This window comes from Pteropus vampyrus, unplaced genomic scaffold (genome assembly GCF_000151845.1).
Source record: "Pteropus vampyrus isolate Shadow unplaced genomic scaffold, Pvam_2.0 Scaffold17, whole genome shotgun sequence".
NCBI classification, from domain to species: domain Eukaryota; kingdom Metazoa; phylum Chordata; class Mammalia; order Chiroptera; family Pteropodidae; genus Pteropus; species Pteropus vampyrus.
In genome coordinates, this window is record NW_011888798.1 from 11,295,925 (window position 1) to 11,308,920 (window position 12,996).

Here is a 12,996-nt window from a genome sequence, read left to right on the forward strand (position 1 = left end):
CTTCTAGGTCCGAAGGGCAGCTGTTAAGGTAAAAGACAGGAAAGATCATTAGGAGAAAGCAAATAGACTCAAGAGGTCCCTTTCCTCATCCTTTCTCCCCCTACCCTCTTCCAGCGGAGAAAACAGCTCTGAAGTCTGAAGAGGAAATAACAGATTTGAAGTGGAAGCAGGAGATCAAACAGTGAGCTGGAGCAGCAACTGATGGATCCTGCTAGAAGCCAGGGAATCAGAGGAAAGGGTGACTGTCCAGGGGAGTGGTCTGGCAGGGGCACATCCACCTTGGGGCACATGCTCTGGGCTCTGTTGCATAGTGGGAATGGCAGCAAGGTGATTGATTCATGCCAGAGAGGTTGCAGTCAGCTCAAAGAACTCAGGAACAAACTCTGTTTGTTCCTGCAAACAGAGTCCAGAAGTGAGCTGCAGGTAAGAGAGGGCCCAAAGGAGAAGGACCAGTCTCACAGAGGAGCATCTGAATGAAGCAGAAGAGTTCCTATTAGGGATGAGCTGAGCCTCAGTGCTTGACCATGCCAGATAACCTGAGCGGGAGTTAGGGGACCCTAAAGACCAGTCCATGGCTATCATTGGAGTGGTATAGTTTGTTTGCTTTTGCTAGTCTAGACCAGAAGAGAGAGGTCTAGAGAAAAGGCTGGCACTGAAGTAAGAGAGAGCAGGACCAGGCAGTGGACTTGCTCTTCCCCTCTCTCCTGTAGGAGCTTGTGAAGCTCACACTGACCCCAGCCAGGCAGGGCAAGGAGACAAGAGAACATCTTAATGCTGAATGTGACAGCCCTCTAAACCTGAATCCCTGAGGAAACTGGCTTAAGAAAACTCTAGATCGACAAGTTTAAGCGTTTGTTTTTGTTTTTTGCCCTCAGACACGTAGAGAAAGAAAAGCTCCATCTTGGCAGATGTGTCTTTGGAACCATGCAATTCATATAACTTAAAAGACTGATATCTAGAGGCAGACTCAGATGCCTTTCATCTTTATTAAAAATGAGTGCTTAGAAGTTTACATGCAGTTTATGGTAGGTACATTTTAAGAGAAGAACTTTGTGACTGCCTCTTATTCCCAAGTGGAATATGCAATCAAGCCTGCAGACTTTGCCAGTCTACCAGCTCTCTGAGATGGCCCAACCTGAAACTGCCCAGCTGAGCTGCGCTGGCCAGGAATTGACCCTTTGACCATGAAGTGGCTAGTCTCAGAGGGGCACAAGTTTGCTCTTCAGTAGTTCAAAAACAATTGTCAAGCATGTAGTATATGCCTAGCCTTTCCCTTGGTGCTGGTAAACTAAAGGTGGATAATGCATGGTCACAGCACCAGGGAGCAGCTGGCCCACAGCCCAGTGGGGCGATAGCTTTAGATCCATCAGTTATGAAGGAGTATGATAGGAGACTCAAGAGGGTGGGCAGAGGATGGGCCTTTGGAAGACTTTATGGTGGTGCTGATGCCAGCAACATCGACCTGGGGTAGTGGTGGTACTTTTCCCGGGCTGATTAGATTGGAAAGAAAGATGTAGAAAAGATGGGCTAGGGAAGGGAGAGAGGAAAAGAGAGGTTATCTATGTCATTTCTGCTCAGCAAAAGCCTCAAAAAGCCCAGATGCACTTATAGTAAATTCTGTGGGAAGGACCAGCAGATGCTTGATAACATGGTGAGGCAGACAGATCGTTTTTTACTTGGTTTGTATAGCATTTGCCCTTTTCTCTAGATTATGTTAAAAGCACCACTTAAAAGCCCATTTTTCAATGTTTTCTTTCACTGACAATTGGATGCAGTGCTGTAGCCTAGTCCCCACCTCTTCATTTCCGAGTTATTTCCTGGCCCGTCTCTGTCACCTGAGCAGCTTGCCCCTTCCCTGTTGTTCAGATGAGGATGATGCTTTTCTCATGCCATTCTGTGCCCAGCAAGGTTTGGCAATAATGCTGCCAAGAAGTGCCTCCCTCCAGCTTTGGCCACAGGAAAACAAACACATCTTGTCTTTTCTCTTTTCCCACACACTTTTGCACACACTCTCTACCATGTGCAAGGCACTATGTGTGCTCAAAATGCTGGGTGATGACATGAGATATCAAGTGTGGTCCATACCCCAAAGATACTTCTAAACTGGACACAGAGTCAAGACACATACCCAGAAAAGGGAACTAACGTTCAAAGCCATGAGGATTTGGGATGCAGATGAGAGTTCTCGACCACAACACTATGGATAGTCTGTGCTGTGGGATTGTCCTGCATATTGTAAGATGTTTAGCGGCACCCCTGTTCTCTATCCATTGCATGCTAGTAGCATCCTCCCAGTTTTTACAACCAAAAATGTCTCCAGACATTTCCAATGTCCCCTGGGGGACAAAAGCACCCCCAGTTGAGAAGTAGCTTGCAATAGTTACAGGGACATGGCCTCAGCATTGACTCGGTGATAGGGAAGGTTTTGATGTATACGGAGGAGTTGGGGGTGTCTTTCCAGAGGAGGGTTCTCTTTGTTATAATCCCCCCCCACCTGCTATTTGTACAGCTCTGTTTGGACTCATTAATTCAGCCCATTTACTGTAATTCTTCCTATTCTATTTCGCTCTATCTCCTTCTCTTCCTGCCTGCCTTGATTATTTACCTGACTCCTTTTCTCTCTCTGAACAGAGCGCAAGTGTGAGAGAACACCTGCCATTTCGGAAGGCCATAATAGCCTCCTTTGTGTCCGTTACTTTTCACAAAGACTCAGGTTTCATTTGACATCTACCCAATGCTCCTGCAGTGAGCTGCGGATACCTCTCTGGTAATCTGCCATCCTGCACACTTGACTTAGATTTTCCTATAAAATTGCATGCTCTGTGTTCCTTCAGTAGGTTCTTTTTGTTGTTACATTTTATTTTGTTCTGAAAGCAGTGTGAGCACATTTCTCGTTTTTTCCCAAATTTGACATGCATTTGAATCATATCTGTGAGTAGGAAAAAGCATGATACCTGACAGAGTTTTTAAGAGAGACTGAAAGAATGAGCTTGATACAGAGAAGGCTCTATAAACATATAAATAAAAATCGTGGACATGGTATTAATTTCCCCTGAGTTTCTTTGGGAAATAGCTAAAGCACCTGGGATATCCTCTGAAGGTTACATTTAAAAGGAATGGTGACTGGAAAAAGGGCGACGAGAAGGCTGGCAGTGTGAAGGCCGTGTGAAATGGTGATGGTGGACGAAATCTGCTTCAAAGAATTTAAATACCGAATAGGTCACAAAGTTAGTTTATTGTCTTAGTTCATTGTTCATTTTGGTGCTGAGCTCACTCTATTCCATTTCTATGAATTACCAAATTATTTTGCCAAGTGCAATTTCACTGATGTATGACTATATGGGCAATTCGTGCCTAGTCTTTCTTGGCAAGTGTTTCGTTTCCCAATTCTGTGAAGGCTTCCAGCTGGTTCAGTAATGCACCTTGTGCTCACATAGCCCAGCTGCTGTAAGATCCTTAATTTTTAGACATTGATGAATTTCACTGGAAGTTTCATTGAAAGTCCAATTCAATGCCAGACTCTGAGTCTGGACCTGTCCTCCGCAGGCATCTAAGTTACTTATGGCTCTTCATTCAGGCCATTTTCGGAGGAGAATGATATTCTAATAAACTATCTTTCAAACTAAATATCAGGTTTAGCTTCAGTTCTCCCTTCCAGGTCCAGCTTCCTAGCTGGTTATGGCAGACCATAAATTGGTCGAGTTTTCAGACTGCAAGTAGCAGATGTGAAGGCTGTGACAGAGGAAGGAAAAAAGTTAAACCGAGACAACTCCAGTTTTGTGTGTGTGTGTGTGTGTGTGTGTGTGTGTGTGTGTGTGTATAAGCAGTGGAGGCTGTCTCACCATGAGTGTTACATTCTCTTATGCGGGACTTAAAAGGCAAGAGTATATATGTTTTCTTCACAGAACTACAGATCCAGAGTTTTAAAAGTCCTTTAAAATTAACCAAGTTCATGTGTGTGTCTTAAGTAGGCTCACTCTTAGTAATACTAAAGCCCAATACCTGTCTGTGTCAAGCACTCTTAGGAATGTTTATGTGTTAGCTCATTTATCCCTCACAATCTTGGGAGGTAGATATAATTAGTATCTGCATTTCACAGGTGAGGAAACTGAGGCACAAGGCCATGAAGCACTTTGTCCAAATCCCACAGACAAAAGGTTTAGAATTGGATTTGAACTCTGGTAGTCTGGTTTGGGAGTCTGTGCTCTTGAGCCATGTGCTTCATCCATCTCATATTCCGAAAACCTTCCTCACACCAGTATTTCTGTTCAACAAAGAAATGAGTATGGATCGAGCTTCTATTGCACAAATGTCATATAGTATCATCACAATGTGTGTATTATTTAATGTATTATGTCCAGTCTACAAATATGGAAACTTAGGTTCACACAAATGTCAAGAGTCAGAGCTGGGAGGATAATTCCAGATTCTGTCTCCCAAAATTATATTACCTCCTACACACACACACCCACACATATACCAGCTGCATTTAGAGAAGTACTAATCACGCTCCTATTATTTGTACTATGTGGACACTGAAGAATAGAAAGGGCTGGCCAGTTTGCCATTGAACTTACACCATCGCTATGCAGGTAATACACAAATAAAGATGTGAGAAACAGCAAAAAAATGTGAATTTCTATGGTGATAAAATGCCATTGTTTAAGATATAGAAGAAAAGTACCCCTAGAAAAGCTTATAGAAGGGAGAGTTTTTTGGAAATAAGAATTATAGGAACTGTATTCCTAAACAGTCCCAATTTTAAAGCATTTAGACTAATTGTGCTAATTTACTTGTCAGATCTCATATCACAATTATTAGTTCATAAGACATGCTTCTGTGGTTACTAGTACTGCATAAAGCCTTATGGAGAAAGACAGTCTTGAACCTGAACTGTGGTGGCTGGAAAGTGGGTGGCGTGGGGAGGTTGAGATGGGTTCATGACAGCTGTGCACTGCATCAACAATGACGAGGATCATGGTATACTTAGTGGGTAGTCAAGAGAGGGGGCAGGTCAGAATGGCATGTCTGGGTAATTATTTGCAGGATTTGTAAGTTTTTTTTCCTCCATAGGTGATGCTCAGTAACACACAATGTGACACTCGATCCTTGAATTGGTCAGGAACAATGGCCCAGCCTGCTCCAGGATTATATAAATAAATGACATTGAGATAGGTTCCTGTATATGCCTCACTTTTTAAGTGTTGAATTGGCACCGTTGCCCCCTACATCTTTTTTTCTGCCTTTGTTAACCTTATTTGCAGCTTCTGCAAAGAGCAATATATCCAAGTATAATCATTAATTGAATATGATTCAATCTAGTCCCATCTTTAATAAGAAATCAAAGAAGGAAATTCAATTAGGCTCACCCTTTCCATTTCAAAAGATCAAGTCTTCCCCTTTTATAGTTAAAATTATAAAAGATTATCTTCTTAGTGGAAGGTTACAGGAAAATTTAGATTTCTGTCAAATATTTAGTGTAATATCCCAGGATCAGGATTAATACAGCCTTTCAGCAGCTTGCTCTGAATTTCTGTCGATGCAATCTCTCTTTTGGAAGCTTTTGAATAAAAGGCATTCTATACCCTTGTATGACTCAAAGTATTCAGCAGAAATGGTAACAAGATCAAACAGTTTTAGAACAAGTTATTATGCCTGCTGGTCATGAAAATGCAGACACCTCAATCTCATTTTCATAGCTCTGTGCTGGTTCCTCTAACTCCTCAGAGAAAATGGAAATTATTTGAAGCCAGGTTTTAAGTCTGTGTAGATATTTTGAAGTTGATCTAAAATTACAAACAACAGCAGCAGTGAAAAAACAAAAATAGGGTAGAATAAAATGCAATGTGATCATCTTTGGCAGAATTATTTTAAAAATCTGAGAATAACACTATTAATAATTACTATTATTATTACTATGAGAATTAAATTTTTTTTGCATCTGTGTTGTTTCAGACACCCTAAGTATTTTATTTTCTCAAACTTACGTCAGTTTGACTCCAAAGGTGTTGGCTATAACCCCCCATATTATACAGCTTTTCCAACCCTAGTTTATTAGTCCTATTTGCCAGGAAAGAGTATCTCTTATTATGCTTTATGTGAAGTTATCTACAAATCTATTTTGGAATTAGAGTTACATGTAAATAACTGGGATTATTTTGTCCCCCCGAGCTGTATTTTGCAGTCTGATAGTATGATGTGTTACAAGTATAATCATTAAAGACCGTATTTATGCAAAGCTTTCCATGTCGTTTCAGTGGGTTCTGCCTCAAAGCACTGTTCAAACAGAAACCCTAGTGTCCCCTGGTATTCCAGCTAAAAGGATAAATATTTGTAATAGGCATACTATAGCCATATTCCCAACATTGGCAAGAGCATTCATTTCTTTTCATGCCATGCTGCCAGAAGCTGGCATCCGCCAACACCTGTGGCTCACACTGAAATCTGAGTCTTGCTTTGGTGTTTTCTTTTCCACTAACGGGTTCTAGTGAACAAGCAAGGTGTGGACTTCAGTCTCTGCATTGCACAGTAAGGAAGTAACATAACACTGGCTCCATTAGCAACTCAAGTTACAAAGATCCCAAGGGAGCACTGGCTTGGAATCTCTGCAATCACAGCATTCTAGAACAGGGCGTTCACAGAGTATTTTTAAGTGCAGGCAAATCCTTTCTTCAAATGAAATGTTATTTGTAAATCCAGCAAGTAAAATAGAGAAAATAATAAGGGCAACTGTTTATTCAGGGCTTTCTCTGTAACAGGCACCATGCTAAACTCTCTATATAGTTTTCCTCATTTAATTCTCAAAAAGACTATGTGAGGTAGGTAGAGTAACATTCTCCATTATAAAAGTGGCTTAGATAGCTTAAGAGAGTTTAAATAACTTCCCAAAGTCATGTGTCCTCCTAGTGGAGGGAACAAGTCAAATGCAGGCAGTCTGGCATCAGAGCCTGAAACCTTGGCCGTGAAAATAGACCTGCTCTTGTGACAGCAGGCATGTGCTGAGGTTATCCCTAGGAATTGTGTATGTTTCGGTCCTCACCCACCTGATGGCCATGTGGAATTTCTCCAACATCTTAGGGCCCCAGAGAACACACAGAAGTACAAAAAGTGTTGTTAAGCTGAGAGAGAGACGACTTAAGTTTACTCTATAAAATTATATTTTTAAGGAGTGGATATGTGCCAATTTGCTTCTTTGTTTAGATTTTTTAAATGTAATCAGATCTTCTATTTTTTTCCAGCTTTATCGAGATATACATATACATTGTAAAAGATTACCACAGTCAAGCTAATTAGCATATCACCTCATGTAGTTATTTTTTGTATATGTAGTAAGAACATGTAAGATCTACTCTCTTATCAAATTTGAAATATACAATGCAGTATTATTATCTATAATCACCGTGATGTACATTAGATCCTCGAAACTTATCCATAATGCATAACTGAAAATTTGTACCCTTTGACCAACATCTCTCATCCCTTAGCCCCTGGCAACCACCATTCTACTCTCTGTTTCTATGAGTTTGACTTTTTTAGATTCCACATGTGAGATCGTGTAGTATTTGTCTTTCTATATCCAGCTTATTTCACATAGCATAATGTCCTCCAGTATCACTTGTGTTGTCAAAAATGACAAGATTTCCTTCTTTTTTTAAGACTGGATAATATTCCATTTTATTTATATAGCAAATTTTCTTTTTCATCCATTGATGGACACTTTGATTTTATCTCTTGGGTATTGTGGATAATGCTTCAATGAAGATGGGAGTGCAGATATCTCTCTGAGATACAGTTTTGCTTAGTTTTTAAATAGAACTTCTTAAAGGTTGCTTCTGAAGATGATAAGGTAGTTTGCCAGTTTTATGCTTCCTTCATTCTTTCATTTTTCGAGCATATAAACATTGACCAAGTTTTGGGAATTATGTTCGTCGTTGAGATTACAATAAAGAATATGATTGCGGTTTTGGTCTCAATGACCTCATAGGTAGGGTGACCACCAGTTTGTTAGCTATGTTAGGGTATCTTTGGAAATAAAAGGGGACACTATTAATAATTAAAAGGGACATCAGGCCTGAGAATGTCCTGAGAAAAATGGCTCGTAGGGAAGTGGGGGATTTATATGCTTATGATATCTTATGCTGATAGAGATAGGCACAGAGGAGTGGTACCCAAGAAAGTTAGGGAAGAACAGATAAATTAGGTGATGCTGAAACTGAGTCTTTAAGGATGAATAGGCATTCACCAGGAGCAGTATAGAGATGAGGTTGCTGAGCAAAGAAGAGGACATAAACATAGGTATGAAATGCCAGGTTGTAGGTGGGAACTAGCAGCAACTAGAACAAAAGATGTGAGACAGACAATGTCAAGGCATGAATAGAAAGTCTAGGGAAGTTAAGAAATTTGGGTTTCATTTTCTAAATGATGGGCAGTCATTGAAGGAATTTAAGCAGAGTGGACAGATGAACCTTTTAGAAATCGCAGCATGGTGCTCCTTCAGGGTGTGGCCATTGTGGGGGACAAAGCTAGAGCCAGAGAGGTGAGCAATGCCTGGGCTTAACCCCATGCTGAGTGAAAACACTTTTCTGGGGGTGGATGCAGGCACTGGTCATCTTTTCAGTTCTCCATGTGCAGCCAGAACTAAGATTCCCTGAGCTAGAAGAATGAATGTTGAGAGAATAAAAAAAAAAAAAAAAAAAAAAGAGGATAATTTTAGAGTATACAATGGTAGTTAGGGTACAGGAGATGGATTTGAAAAAAACAATTTGGGGGGTGAATATAACTACAGAAAGAACTGATCATCAGTTGGATGGCGTGGAAAAAGGGAGGTGAGTTGTCGAAGATGGTTCCCTTTGGAGGCCCAGGTATATAATAGTACCTGCAATTGAACTAACAAATTCCTGAAGAGTAGCTGTTTTGCACAGGAAGACAAAGAGTGAGATTTTGGTAAAATGTGAGGTGTCTCAGGGACATCCAAGGAAAGTATGCAGAGTCACAAAGCAGGGGTATAGTGCGGAACCCCAGTATTTAAGTAGCAGGTGAGAGAAGAGAACACTATGAAGAAGACAAATAAAGAACAGAAATGATAAAGGGTCTCTTCTAGCTTTCACTGTCCAATATGGCGGCCACTAGCTACATGTTGATATTTAAAATGAAATTCCTTCTTTGGCAGATTTGACCCTGCCTTTTTCAACTAAAAGCTTTCTAGGTTAGTACCTTCTCTAAATTTATTGTATTTGTTCATATAATTCATTTGTTATCTCACTCGTTCACTTATACACTCTCTTACCCTATTTCTGCCCAAGAAATAAACTGATGGTGCCACACCCAGAATATGGTGAGTGCTGTGCTGTAGAGGCTGGCTATGTTCCAACTTGGTAAAGCCAGTCTGTCTCTGTTTTCAATGATGTGAACTGTGTCATCTTTTAGCTTGCGGTATCTGTAAAAAAACGTTGCTCCCTTTTACTTCAGAAACGAGAACTACATTTCAGTGGGGAGTGATGTGACTACTAAATACATGGATTAAAAAAATTAAAATGACTCTAGGACTTTCCAGGATAAGAAATGGTCACAGATATTATGTTGTTTCAGATGTCTCGGAGATTAAATATGTCTAAATCAGCTCCTGAGCATTTTTATTAATAAATCTGTGTCATTTGAAAAATCTTTCCCTGAAACTTTTCCACCCACTCTCCAACCCCCACTCGAATAAAAGAGTAATTAAGGGTGAGCTCAGAATGTCCACTTCATCTTGACCTATCCCAGATGGTGTCAGAGTCACGGCTCTATCAGTAAAGCGTAAAAGGGCATGCCGGGGCTTATGCACCCCTCCCCACCCCAAAAGTAATTGCATTAATTCAGAGTCATTTCAATTTCTGTTAAGACCCTTGTCATTTATTTAATATTGTTCATTGTGCTCTCATTATTCATTCTGCCAATGCATATAGGTATACGTGCACTGCACCCTGGATTTTTTTCTGAAAGTAGCCTCTAAGTTCTGTATTAAATTCCCTTGCTTTGAAGATACAAGACAATGTTGTCCTTTAATGAAATCCTAGAAGAAAACTCTTTAGAGTCCACCGTTCATTCAACAATTGTTTCTTGATCACCTACTATGTGCTGGAGTGATATTGGGTACTGAGAGTACAGTTATATTAACTACACTTTCAAGATGTTCATAATCTCTTATTGGAAAATGCTTGGTGCTATATGCCAGAAACTGTTATAGAACGTTTTACATATTTAACTGACTTCATCTTCACAATAATGCTAGGAGATAGGCATTGTCCTTATCAACAGCTTTTGCAGATGAGGAAACTGAGGAATATAGAATTTATGACCCATCCCACATCATATAGCTAATAAAGGCAGAACTGGGATTCAGCTGAGGCTGTCTGGCTCTAGTCTGTATTCTTACCCACCATAGTTCCTGTCCCCCAATTAACTGTGATCTCCGGTGTAAGACAAAACGAATTATTTTATTTTAGAATGTAGTTATTGGTGTATCTGTAGTTGTTGACATTTAGCTCTCTCTATATTAATGATTCTTGAAAAGGAACATTTTAAGATAAATATTTTTTTCTCTTCCTAACAAGCATCTCCCATCCAAATAGAAATAAAGAGGTCAACACTTAGGTCACCATGCATACCTTGGGTTATCTTTGAGAACTTTTGACCTCTTAAATCTAAAATAGCTTTATAGGTATTCTTGGAATCTTTCTTTCATTCCAAGTGTTTAAGCATTAAGTATGTAGAACAATGAGAGAATGTTTTGATTTAGAAGTCATATATAAATATTTACCCGATAATACCAATCTTTGCTGAGCTACCTAAACTAGATTCCACCTTGGGCCCTATTAGGAGTTGCCCAGATTGCCTACACATCCATAAATGTGCCTACTACCCAAATTGAATATCCTCGAGCTCCAGAAACATAAAGAAGTTAGATAGTCCAGTAGCCCCAAAACACAGAGCAATTTTATTAAGATGGGTTTCTAAAATATTTTTATATTATCACTCAGCTGTTATCTTGGATCTGCCATTCACTCAAAGGTTTTTGTTGGCCTTAATTCAATTTTCTGTCTTCTGGGCTATCAGTGTTTTGTTGAGCACTTTTTTACCTAGACAGTTAACAAGATTTGGTGACAGCTTTCAATTGTATTACCACTGAAACTTTGATAGGTATAGGATTTCATTGTGTAGGCTGGTCCCTGACTATGACTTATTTAAGCTATTACTTATTGCTCCTAAAACTGGCTTGACTCTACAAAATAACTCATTAATTCTTCCAGAGTAAAATCTTCTAAAGGTGATTATTAATACACATGCAAACAACCCAAATGACCATCTGAGATCTCCCATTCTATTGTATAAGTCAGTCAATTTAGTAAAGAGATCCTTGGCCAATAGAAGTACAGGCTCCCCTGCTATTCAAAAGTAGTGTCTCTGTGAAACCTTTCCTAAGCCGAAACAGCGCAAAGTGAAGAAGCAATGACCGTTAATTTATATGTCTTTATTTTGTTCACCACTATGAAAATGCTTAATTACATCCAGTTTTACACTAAGAGTAACACCCTTATGAGCTCTCCGGGACTTTTCTGATACCTTAGGACACATCTTGGTAACAGACACAAAATAAATCGAGATAAAACACAGAGGCTCACAGACACAGTTCAGAGCTTCAGCAGCTTGATGCTGAGGTGCTGAGTTGAGTTCCCAGGGAAGGACCTTCGTGGCACCACTCTGCTGGGAGTGCCGCTGCCTCTGTAATGGCTCATGCAAAACAAATGCTGAATGCTATTTTCTCTTTTTGCTGTTCGTAGAAGTCAAAATACTCTTCGGATTTCTTTCTGTTAGCAAAAACAGGTCCTAATGTAGGTCTTTTGTAAAAGCAAAGTGTTATAATGCAAACTTTCAAAAAGCGGGGTATACCTATATCACCTAAACTCTAGCTTTAACTGCTCCTGGTACACTGTTGTGAAGGTGTGTCCTAAGTAAAAAGAATCAAACTGGCACGAGCATTTCTTTAAGTATCTGAGAAAGGCCCCCATACACAGAGTGGTGGCCATGGCTGATCACTCCTTGGTAGATGCACAAAAGAGAAAATGCAACTAGTTTAATAAACAGAAAAATATTTAATTTACAAAATTAATGAAATTCAAATGCTAAAATATTAAATAGCATTTCAATTTTTCCTTCAGTTATCCACTCTTTTAAAAAAAATTAATAGCTGATCTTCATGGGCATGTGGTAAAACTTGTTCTTCCATGTTTTACTTGTGGTATTATTATTCATCCATAAGGTATTTGGCAATATATTTCAATCTTTTCTGATCCTTTGACCCATTGAATCTCCTTTTGGGAACCCGAAATATGAAGAAATCATGTGAATAAAAGTATTCATCACAACTATGTTTAAAATAGTATAAGAAGGAACTTGAATGTCGACCAATGTAGAAATAGTTACAGAAATTATAATAGCCCCATTTTACACATGCTAAAGTGGAGAGACTTTTATCATGTGACCTGTTCAATGTAAATATGTATTGTCTTCTATGTGCCAGGCACTGTTCCAGGTTATAAGATTACACTGATGAGCCAATAATTACCACTTGCTACTGAGCCTTTAAACTTATAGTCTGACGGGGGAGTTAGATATTAGTGAAATTAACATGTCACTTTCCTGGCTAGGTATTTAGGGGAGCAGTTTGATTGGTTAAAGATTTATCTGAAATATACTACTTGTATTCGAAGCCGACTCAGTCGACTCAGTCGGTGTGCAGGGTAGAGAACCTTGATACTGTGTTTATCTGTGGCGTAAAGCAACAATAGGTAATGGGAACATTTAAGCAGCATGTAAGAAGTGAGGTGTGGAATTCTCAAAGCACTCAAGCATTCAATGCTATTAGGAGATCTGAAATCCAGTGTTTTTAAGCTCAGCTGAGTCTAACTAAATGTTTAGGGTAATAGCATTTCTGCTTCTCCTGTGTATTTTTTTTTT